Here is a 9,591-nt window from a genome sequence, read left to right as displayed (position 1 = left end):
CTCCAACATTTGTGGTTTCCTGCCTTGTTAATTTTCCCCATTCTCACTGGTGTGAGGTGGTATCTCATTGTGGTTTGGATTCGTATTTCCCTGATGGCAAGTGATGCAGAGCATTTTCTCATGTGCGTGTTGGCCATGTCTATGTCTTCCTCTGTGAGATTTCTGTTCATGTCTTTTGCCCATTTCATGATTGGATTGTTTGTTTCTTTGGTGTTGAGTTTAGTAAGTTCTTCATAGATCTTGGAAACTAGCCCTTTATCTGATACGTCGTTTGCAAATATCTTCTCCCATTCTGTAGGTTGTCTTTTAGTTTTGTTGACTGTATCCTTTGCTGTGCAAAAGCTTCTTATCTTGATGAAGTCCCAATAGTTCATTTTTGCTTTTGTTTCTTTTGCCTTCATGGATGTATCTTGCAAGAAGTTACTGTGGCCGAGTTCAAAAAGGGTGTCGCCTGTGTTCTCCTCTAGGATTTTGATGGAATCTTGTCTCACATTTAGAGCTTTCATCCATTTTGAGTTTATCTTTGTGTATGGTGCAGGGGAGTGGTCTAGTTTCATTCTTCTGCACGTGGATGTCGAATTTTCCCAGCACCATTTATTGAAGAGACTGTCTTTCTTCCAGTGGGTAGTCTTTCTTCCAGTGGGTAGTCTTTCCTCCTCTATCGAATATTAGTTGACCATAAAGTTGAGGGTCCACTTCTGGGTTCTCTATTCTGTTCCATTGATCTATGTGTCTGTTTTTGTGCCAGTACCACACTGTCTTAATGACCACAGCTTTGTAGTACAACCTGAAATCTGGCATTGTGATGCCCCCAGCTATGGTTTTCTTTTTTAAAATTCCCCTGGCTATTCGGGGTCTTTTCTGATTCCACACAAATCTTAAAATAATTTGTTCTAACTCTCTGAAGAAAGTCCATGGTATTTTTTTTTAAACCAAATGTTTCCTTTTTTTTCTTTCTTTTTTAAAAAATATTTTATTTATTTATGATAGAGAGAGAGAGAGAGGGAGGGAAAGGCAGAGACAGATGCAGAGGGAGAAGCAGGCTCCATGCACCGGGAGTCCGACATGGGATTCGATCCCGGGTCTCCAGGATGGCGCCCTGGGCCAAAGGCAGGCGCTAAACCGGTATGCCACCCAGGGATCCCTACTCCATGGTATTTTGATAGGGATTGCATTAAACGTGTAAATTGCCCTGGATAGCATTGACATTTTCACAATATTAATTCTGCCAATCCATGAGCATGGAATGTTTTTCCATCTCTTTGTGTCTTCCTCAATTTCTTTCAGAAGTGTTCTATAGTTTTTAGGGTATAGATCCTTTACCTCTTTGGTTAGGTTTATTCCTGGTATCGTATGCTTTTGGGTGCAATTGTAAATGGGAATGACTCCTTAATTTCTCTTTCTTCAGTCTCATTGTTAGTGTATAGAAATGCCACTGACTTCTGGGCATTGATTTTGTATCCTACCACGCTGCCAAATTGCTGTATGAGTTCTAGCAATCTTGGGGTGGAGGTTTTTGGGTTTTCTAAGTAGAGTATCATGTCATCGGTGAAGAGGGAGAGTTTGACTTCTTCTTTGCTAATTCGAATGCCTTTAATGTCTTTTTGTTGTCTGTCTGATTGCTGAGGCTAGGACTTCCATTACTATGTTGAATAGCAGTGGTGAGAGTGGACATCCCTGTCTTGGTCCTGATCTTAGGGGAAAGGCTCCCAGTGCTTCCCCATTGAGAATGATATTTGCTGTGGGCTTTTTGTAGATGGCTTTTAAGATGTTGAGGAATGTTCCCTCTATCCCTACACTCTGAAGAGTTTTGATCAGGAATGGATGCTGTATTTTGTCAAATGCTTTCTCTGCATCCAATGAGAGGGTCATATGGTTTTGGTTTTTCTCTTGCCGATATGATGAATCACATTGATTGAGTTTGGACGTAAAGTTCTGTAGTTATCTGTAGATATCTGTGAAATCCATCTGGTCCAGTGTATCATTTAAAGCTCTTGTTTTTTTGGAGATGTTGTGTTTAGAAGACCTATGGAGTGTAGAAAGCGCTAGATTGAAGTCACCAAGTATAAGTGTATTATTATCTAAGTACTTCTTCACTTTGGTTGTTAATTGATTGATATATTTGGCAGCTCCCACATTCGGGGCATATATATTGATGATTGTTAAGTCCTCTTGTTGGATAGATCCTTTAAGTATGATATAGTGTCCCTCTTCATATCTCACTACAGTCTTCGGGGTAAATTTTAGTTTATCTGATATAAGGATGGCTACCCCTGCTTTCTTTTGAGGACCACTTGAATGGTAAAAAGGTTCTCCAACCTTTTATTTTCAGGCTGTAGGTGTCCTTCTGTCTAAAATGAGTCTCTTGTAAAGACAGCAGATAGATGGGTCCTGCTTTTTTATCCAGTCTGAAACCCTGCGTGTAAGAGTTCTTTATATGTTTTGGACACTAGATCCTTATCACACATCTGATTCAGTGAAAATTTCTCTCATTTTGTGGATTTCTTTTTTTTTTTTCATTTTGTGGATTTCATTTCACTTCTTAAATAGTGTCCTTTGAAGCACAAGAGATTTTATTTTGATAAATTCAATTCATTTTTTTCTTTTGCTGCCTTCGGTTTTGGTTTCATATCTAAGAATCCATTGCCAAATCCAAGGTCATGAAGACTTACCCTCATATTTTAAGAGTTGTATAGAGCCAGCTCTTATATATAGGTCTCTTACTCAGTTTGAGTTAATTTTTGTATATAGTGTGAAGTACACAGTCTGACTGTCATGTCCACGTACTGTTTTCTCAGGACCATTTGTTGACAATGCTATTCTTTCTCCATTGAATGGTCTTGGCACAGTTGTCAAAAATCAATTCACCATAGGTGTATAGCATATTCCTGGACTCTCATTTTGCTCTCAACTGATACATGTAGTTTTATTTTTGTGCCAGTACCACAATATTTTCGTTAGTATACCTTTGTAGTCATTTTTGAAACTGAAAATAGTGAGTCCTCCAACTGTGTTCTTTTTTGAGATTGTTTCAGCCACTCATGGTCCTTTGCAATTCCATATTAATTTTAGGATGCACTTTTCTATAAAGAGGCAGTTGGTATTTTGACAGGGATTGCGTTAAATCTGTCAATTGCTTTGGGGAGTATGGTCACTTTAAAAATATTAAGTCTTACATTCCATGAACGTAGGATGTCCTTCTGTTTATCTTGGTCTTCTTTAACTGCTTTTAGCCATATTTTACCTTGTTAGTGTATAACTATTGCATCATCTTGGTGAAATTTTTCTCTGAATATTTTCTTTTTGAAATATTATAAATGGAATTGTTTTCCTCATTTCCTTTTCAGATTGTTCATTGCTAAGATATAGAAAACACAGCTGATTTTGTACCTTGATCTTACCATCCTGCAACATTTTTTAAAGATTTTATTTATTGGGCAGCCCTGGTGGCGCAGTGGTTTAGTGCTGCCTGCAGCCCGGGGTGTGATCCTGGAGACCCGGGATCGAGTCCCACATCGGGCTCCTTGCGTGGAGCCTGCCTCCCCTCTGCCTGTGTCTCTGTCTCTCTCTCTGTGTGTGTTTCTCATGAATAAATAAATAAATAAGTCTTTAAAAAAAAGATTTTATTTATTTATTCACGAGAGACAGAGAGAGAGAGGCAGAGACATAGGCAGAGGGAGTAGCAGGCTCCCTGTGGGGAGTCTGATGGGGGACTGGATCCCAGGACACTTGTATCACGCCCTGAGCCAAAGGCAGACGCTCAGCCACTGAGCCACCCAGGGGTCCCCACGTCCTGCAACTTTGTTGAATTGTTTATTAACTTTAATAGTTGCCTCTTTGTAGCGATTCTTTAGAATTTTCTCTATATAAGATCATGTCATCTGTAAATAAGAGATTGGTTTGGATCTTCCTTTCCAATTGGGAAATGAACAAAACTAATTAAAGAAAAATTCTATGGTAGGACAATATTTACATAAAACTTAAATATGCAAAATAACGCTGTATATCGTTTATTGATACTTGCATGCAGTTACATAATGCTTCAATAAAACCAGGATTTCTGGGCATATTACGCTTTAATTATTTAATTTCCTTAAAAACCTCACAAGGTGGGCTTTCTTTTACTTTCATTTTACAAAACAGAAAACAGAAATCTAGACATTAAGTAAATTGCTCAAGGCCACAGAGGCAGTAAGAAGTGGAGCTGGATTATGAACACAGGTGATCGAATTCCTGAGTTCCTGAGTCCCTGCTCTGAACTACCAAAAAAATCATAATGAATACCAAACTCATGATAGTGTTTAACTCTGGAGAAGAAAGGAAAGGAATAAGAATGGGAAATGGCACCCATCATCTTCAATTGCACTTGTTAGATTGTATTTAAATTGGGTAGTAGTTGCACAGGTGTTCATTGTATTAGTATACTCAGGGTTTTTTTTTTTTCTTTTTTAATGTATATTCTTTTATTTCAGAGTTTAAAGTTTATGAGGAAACAGTTAAGTATCTCCTGCAAGCAGTTGGAAATAGAGACACAAGACAGAAACTAAGCCCTGGCATGGCTCAGAATGAAAAGTGAAATACAAAAAATATAAAATACAAATTCAAGAAGGAAAATGAAAGAGACACTGTAGAAATAGTGTAAGCAACAAGAGCAATAAATATGAAAATCTCGATGAAGTTATTAAGTTTCTCGAGAAAGATAAACCATCAAAATCGGGACATGACAGAAAATAGACAGACTGATAACCACTGAAGAAGTTGACCGAGTAAATGGTAATTTCCTCCCAAAACAACTCTAGGCTTTCAGTTCCCTCATTTGCTGTCCTTCAAGACTGTCTTGGCTATTCTTGACCGTTTGCTCTTTCACTTAAATTTTTAAATCAGCCTTTTCACATTTCAAAATAAATCTTGTCATTATTGGGAATAGAACTGCATTGAATTAGTAAATTAACCGAGAAGAATTGTCTCTGTGAATTTAAGTTATCCTACCCACGACGAAAGCTGTTATTTAAGTCTTCTTTAACGTCTTTTAATTAGGACATCTTTTTTTCTGTAAAGATCTTACACATCTTTTGTTAGATGAATCATTGAATAACTTACTTTGGGGGTATAACTTTATAAAATTACATGTTCTAATTTTGTTGGTATATAGGAATGTAATTGATTTATACATTGATCTCCTATCCAGCAAGACACTAAACTTATTTATTCTCTTGGATTCTCTGTATAACTGTAGGCAGTTACACAGTGTGTGAATAATAATAAATTTATTTGTATTTCCAGTAAAGGTGATTTTTTTCTTTTAAGAATTTTAACACATGTATAGATTTGTGTAATAATTGCCATACTCAGGACAGAGAATAGTTTAATCACCCCCATCCAATCGACTTCCTGCTATTCCTTTGTACTCACCCCAACAATCCATTAACCCAGGCCACTGCTGATCTGCTCTCCATCCCTATAGGGATGAAAATATCATATAAATTGTTTTTCTGATAATACCATGTAAGTGGAATCATATTGTATATAACCATTTGAACTACTATCATGCTTTTGAGATTCATCCAAGTTGCTGTGTGTACCAAAGTTCGTTCCTTTTTATTCCTGAGTAATACTCTGTTATATGAAGGTGCCACAGTTTGTCATTCATCTGTTGTTGTTTCCAGTTTATGGTGATTATGAAGGGAGCTTCTATAAATATTTGTGTTTCGGTTTTTGTGGGAGCATGTCTTTATATCCTCTAGGGCAGATACACGGGAGTGGGGTTTCTGGATCATACTGTAAGTAAATTGCCAAGTGATGTTCCAGGAGGGTTGTATTGGAGTTCTGGGTGGTTCAGTTGGTTAAGCATCTGACTCTTGATCTTGTTGTGCCCAAGATTGCAAATCTGAGAAACCACCAAGGAACCGCCACCGATGCAAATACATGAGGGTTTATTAACAAGCTCGAGCTTGGGTCCAAGTATACCCAACACAGCGGAGCAGGGACTTGGACCCTGAGGTGGGTTACAGCTGGATTTTATGGGAAGGTCTAGGGGATTTTCAGAAGAGGTGGAGGAATTTTTTCATTCTGATATGGGGGGAAGGGGTGGGGGAGTTTCTTAAGATCTGTTATCATTCCAATACTGGACATTCTGTCTCCGTCAGGAGCGTTCGGAGCTCTGTTTTCATTCTGATACGGGACTCTCTGTCAAGGGCGTTCTGCGTTTTTCCTGTAAAGTTTCAGCTCTTATTCACAGGGGCCTGTGATGGCTGTACTTGTGTTAATGCTAAACTTGAGGTGGAGTGGCCTTAATTTTCTCGGCCTCCACAGATCTCAGCCCAGGTGGTGATCTGAGAGTAGGTTTGAGCCCTGTATTGGTCTCCATGCTGGGTGTGCAGCCTACTGAAAAAACAAAACAAATCCAGAATGCTTATATGGTTTTGCATTCCTAGCAACAATGTATGACATTTCCAGTTGTTCTGCATGTTTGCTACTGTTTGGTGTTTTAATTTTATTTAGCCGTTCTAATAGGTGTGTAGTGATATCCCAGTTTTAAGATTCATTTTATTTATTTATTTATTTATTTATTTATTTATTTATTTATTTATTTATGAGAGAGAGGGAGAGAGAGCATGCAAATGAGCAGAGGGAGGGCAGAGGCAGATGGAGAGAGAGAGAATCTCAAGCAGACTCCCCGCTGAGCGTGGAGCCCTACAAGGTACACCCCATGATCCAGAGAGCACAACCCTGAAATCAAACCAAGAGTCAGATGTTTAATCAACTGGACCACCCAGGTGCCCCTTATCCTAGTTTTAATTTGCATGTCTCTAATAGCTAATGATGTAAAAAATCCTTTCTTTATTCCTTGCTGTTCTTATAATTTTTTCTTTTTTTTTAAAGATTTTATTTATTCATGAGAGACACAGAGAGAGAGAGAGGCAGAGACACACAGGCAGAGGGAGAAGCAGGCTGCCTGCAGGGAGCCCGATGTGGGACTCAATCCCAGGACCCCGGGGTCACGCCCTGGGCCGAAGTTTGCGCTAAACCGGTGAGTCGCTGTTCTTATATTTTTTGATGAAGTGTCTGTTCATGGTTTTGCCCATTTTTAAATTCAGTTTATGGTGACCTAATTGTAGATTCACCTGCAGTTATAAGAAATCATACAGAGAGACCCAGGTATTCTTTACCTAGATTCCCCCAGTCGTAACAGTATTCTCAGAAGGCATAAATTGTGATGCATTCCACCAGTCTTAGTGTTTTCCCATTTTACTTGCAATTATTTGTGCGTGTTATGCATGTGTGTACATGTGTATGTAGTTCTCTACAGTTTTATCACGTGTAGGTTAGTGTATCCTCCACTACAGCCAAGTTAAGGAACAGTTCATCAACATAAGGATTCCTCAGGTTGCCTTTTTATAAGCACACCCACCTACCTCCTGCCCCCACCTTAACCCCTAGTAACCATCAATTTGTTCACCATTTGTAAAATTTGGCCATTTCAAAAATAGAATATATAATATTCTAGATAATATCACATAGATGGAGCCATATAATATGGAGCCTTTGGGGATTGGCTTTCACTAGTCAGCATAACTCATTGGAGATTCATCCAACTTGTTGCGTGTTTGCACGTATTGATAGCTCATTCCTTTGTACTGCTGAGTATTATTCCATGGAATTTAAATAGTTTACCACAGGTTACTTATTTACCCATCGAAAGCATCTGGGTTGTTCCCAGTTAGGGGCTATATGAATATAGCTGTTACGAATATTTGCGTGAGGTTGTTTGGTTTTGTTTTGTTTTTAACTTTTACTTGCATTTATTTTATGTAGAATTTGTTTCCCGGGACATAAATTTTTGTGTCTTCAGTTTCTTCCGGGATCTCTTTTTCTTCTGAGCAACCTCCTCTTCTGGTTTAGAAACAATCTGCTCTTTTTCAGTAAGAATCATCTCAGTGCACCAGGGAGAGCTCATGTATGGGTTAATTCAACCATGAGCCCTCTAAGTTCTATGCCACATCTTGGGGGCTTTGCTCATCTGGATGTGCTCAATGGCCAGGAAATCTACATCTAAACACTTAAGTTCAGCATTACTCTCTGCATTTTAAGGATGTGCAGTAAAAATTTAGTACTCTTCTTAGGCCACTGGCCCTGTGTCCAGCCCCACTGTTTGGCCTGGGCATACACCTACCAACTCCACCATCGTAGCGAGGGAATGGCACATACTGCTTCTGCAAAGTGACATCTTTCAGATCCTTGGCTTTTCAGATATGCATACCCTTGATGGCCAGGGCAGTTTTACTTGTGTTCTTCAAGTGAATCTGAAGATTTGAACCTCTTGATTTGCATGATTTTATAGGGTTTTCTGGGCAAGTGAATAGCGAACCGTTTTCAGAGATCACCTTAGGCCGCTAACTTCTTATTTCTCCAGGATAAATGCCCAAGATTACAATTTCTGGGTCTCTTTTTCTTTAAGAGTTTATTTATTCGTGAGAGACATAGAGAGACAGAGGCAGAGACATAGGCAGAGGGGGAAGCAGGCTTCCTGTGGGGAGCCTGATGCGGGACTTGATGCCAGGATCCCGGGATCATGACCTGAGCGACCATCACATGCTCAACCACTGAACCACCCAGGTGCCCCCAATTGCTGGTTCTTCTAGTAATTGCACTTTTTAGAAGTTTTAGAAGAAACTACACAACTGTTTTCTGGAGTGTATCACTTTATATGACCTTCAGCAATGTGTGTGATCTTATTGCTCCACATTCTTGCTATCAGTTGGTGTTGTCACTACTTCTCATTTTGGCCATCTTAAATGTAAGTAGTGATACCTCATTGTAGTTTTAATTTCGTTTCCCTGATGGCTACTAATGTTGAACATCTTGATTTGCTAATTCAACATCTGTATATCTCTGTGTTGAAATTATTGTTTATGTCTTTTGCCCACTTTAAAATTGAATTGTTGGGCAGCCCGGGTGGCTCAGCGGTTTAGCACCACCTGCAGCCCAGGGCCTGATCCTGGAGACGTGGGATTGAGGCCAAAGTCAGGGTCCCTGCCTGGAGCCTGCTTGTCCCTCTGCCTGTGTCTCTGCCCCTCTCTCTCTCTGTGTCTCTCATGAATAAATAAATAAAATATTTTAAAAAATAAAATAAAATAAAGTTGAATTGTTTACTTATTTTTCAGTTTTGAGACTTACTCATATATTCTAGGTACAAGTTCTTTGTCAAATAGTGATTTGCAAACATTCTCTCTAATCAATAGCTTTTTATTATTAGGGATCCCTGGGTGGCGCAGCGGTTTGGCGCCTGCCTTTGGCCCAGGGCGTGATTCTGGAGACCCCGGATCGAATCCCATGTCAGGCTCCCGGTGCATGGAGCCTGCTTCTCCCTCTGCCTATGTCTCTGCCTCTTTCTCTCTCTCTGTGTGACTATCATAAAATAAATTAAAAAAAAATAGCTTTTTATTATTATTCTTTATAACAATTTTATTGATATAATTAACATATGATATAATTCACCTATTTATATTTAAATTTTTCTTCCTTTTTTAAAAAATTAAATTCAGTTTGCAAACTTATAACACCCAGTGCTCCTCTCATCAAGTGCACTCC

This window comes from Nyctereutes procyonoides, unplaced genomic scaffold (assembly GCF_905146905.1).
Source record: "Nyctereutes procyonoides isolate TBG_1078 unplaced genomic scaffold, NYPRO_anot_genome, whole genome shotgun sequence".
Taxonomy (NCBI): domain Eukaryota; kingdom Metazoa; phylum Chordata; class Mammalia; order Carnivora; family Canidae; genus Nyctereutes; species Nyctereutes procyonoides.
Note: the sequence above shows the minus strand (reverse complement) of the source record.